This window comes from Syngnathus scovelli, unplaced genomic scaffold (assembly GCF_024217435.2).
Source record: "Syngnathus scovelli strain Florida unplaced genomic scaffold, RoL_Ssco_1.2 HiC_scaffold_55, whole genome shotgun sequence".
Classification (NCBI taxonomy): Eukaryota; Metazoa; Chordata; class Actinopteri; order Syngnathiformes; family Syngnathidae; genus Syngnathus; species Syngnathus scovelli.
Genome location: NW_026061636.1, coordinates 110,112 through 112,500, shown reverse-complemented (window position 1 = coordinate 112,500; position 2,389 = coordinate 110,112).

The window sequence follows — 2,389 nt, the reverse complement described above, 5'->3', positions numbered from 1 at the left end:
CCGCGGGGCGGGACGGTCACGGACGGAATTGTCGGGGGGACTCGGCTCGGGAAGAGCGAACTCGGCAACGGGGGGTTGGCACGTCGGTTGGGCTAAGGCAGGCGGCTTAGGATAAACCGCGAGGGAACGGCGGGGTCCGGGGATGGGCGTCGTCGGCCCGGCGACTAGCGGTAACCCAGGCGGGAAGCTGCGCTCCGTCCGAGTCAGACTCGGTCGTCGCGGCCCGGCTGAGGCTCGCTCTTGTCGAGGGGCGCGGCGCTGCGCCGGCGACTTTGCCCGCGCGAGGCACGCTTTGCGATGGCCCGAGGCGGGAAGCTGCGCCCCGTCCGAGTCAGACTCGGTCGTTGCGGCCCGCCCGGTCACGCGATGCGGCCAGGATGCGGAGTTTTGTCGGCGCTGGGGGGATCCGGAAGGACGTAGGGGCGACGGTGGCGGTCACAGCTCGTCGCCTCCGTGACCCAGACGGGACTGTGCGCACCCCGAGTCAGACTCGGTTCGGCGCGGCCCGCTGCGGCCGGCTGGCGAGGTGAGATGTGGGCCATTGCCGCGCTCCCGACGAACCGTTCCGGGGGGCTGGTGACGTCGCGCGTTCGGCGCTGATGCTGCGACCGGGAGGGAAGCTGCGCCCCGTCCGAGTCAGACTCGGTCGTTGCGGCCCCCCCGAGCCCGCACGCCTCACGCGGAGGGGTCATACGCCCCGGCGGCCACGATAGACGCCTCCCGCTTCGCGGTGGTCGGGAAGGCGTGTGCGGATATGTGCGGAGGTTGGGACTCGGGCTTGGTCTTTGAGAAATCGGTTTCGCGGTCGACCGGCGCGGCCGGCGGACGCCCACGTGGCGTGCCGCAAGTCGGATCGCGCGCTCGGCCTCCGTGGATGGCCTCTGGGTGAGGTTGAGCCGGGGCGTCTCGGTTTCGCTGCCGTACGGTTCGCGCTAGGCCTGCGCGGGCGGCGCGGGGCGCGCGCTCGCGCGGCGGCCGTAGCGCTGGAGTGCGACCCGCAAGTGGGGAGGAACCGTCCACCCAACGCCGGCGGTAGCCGGGGCCGGTGGGGGCCCTACCAAGGCGGGTCATGGGCGCATGTCGGTCAGGTTATAAGAGTGTTTTTCGCTCCGGGCTAGAGCCGGGTGAGGTCGTCTCGAACCACGTGCCTGAAGGCCGCCTCGCGCCGGATTCGGCCCCGCTCATTCGTCGGAGTGACCGCCCGACGCGGGCATCGCTAGATTAGCCGTGGCCCCGATCCTTCCCCATCGACAGCCTTTCGCCCCCTTGTGCTCCGGCCTGTTAATAGAGGCGGCCGGTACCCCTTCCTTGGATGAGAGAGAATCCTTAACGGACCATTCGCAGATTTTCGCCCGGCCTCTGTTTACCGAGGCGGCCGGTACCTCCGTCTGCCTTGGATGGACCGCATCCGCAGATTTTCGTCCGGCCTTAGCTTAAGGAGACGGCCGTTGCCTCCACACCTTGGAGATGATATTCGCTCCGGGCTAGAGCCGGGTGAGGTCGTCTCGAACCACGTGCCTGAAGGCCGCCTCGCGCCGGATTCGGCCCCGCTCATTCGTCGGAGTGACCGCCCGACGCGGGCATCGCTAGATTAGCCGTGGCCCCGATCCTTCCCCATCGACAGCCTTTCGCCCCCTTCGCTCCGGCCTCTGAGGCGGCCGGTACCCCTTTCTTGGATGAGCCAGAACCCTTGACGGGCCGTTCGCAGATTTTTGCCCGGGCTTTGTTTACCGAGGCGGCCGGTACCTCCGTCTGCCTTGGATGGACCGCATCCGCAGATTTTCGTCCGGCCTTAGCTTAAGGAGACGGCCGTTGCCTCCGATCCTCCGGGCTAGAGCCGGGTGAGGTCGTCTCGAACCACGTGCCTGAAGGCCGCCTACGCCGGATTCGGCCCCGCTCATTCGTCGGAGTGACCGCCCGACGCGGGCATCGCTAGATTAGCCGTGGCCCCGATCCTTCCCCATCGACAGCCTTTCGCCCCCTGTGCTCCGGCCTGTTAGTAAGGCGGCCGGTACCCCCTTTCTTGGATGAGACAGAATCCTTGACGGACCGTTCGCAGATTTTTGCCCGGCCTCTGTTTACCGAGGCGGCCGGTACCTCCGTCTGCCTTGGATGGACCGCATCCGCAGATTTTCGTCCGGCCTTAGCTTAAGGAGACGGCCGTTGCCTCCGATCCTCCGGGCTAGAGCCGGGTGAGGTCGTCTCGAACCACGTGCCTGAAGGCCGCCTACGCCGGATTCGGCCCCGCTCATTCGTCGGAGTGACCGCCCGACGCGGGCATCGCTAGATTAGCCGTGGCCCCGATCCTTCCCCATCGACAGCCTTTCGCCCCCTTCGCTCCGGCCTCTGAGGCGGCCGGTACCCCTTTCTTGGATGAGACAGAACCCTT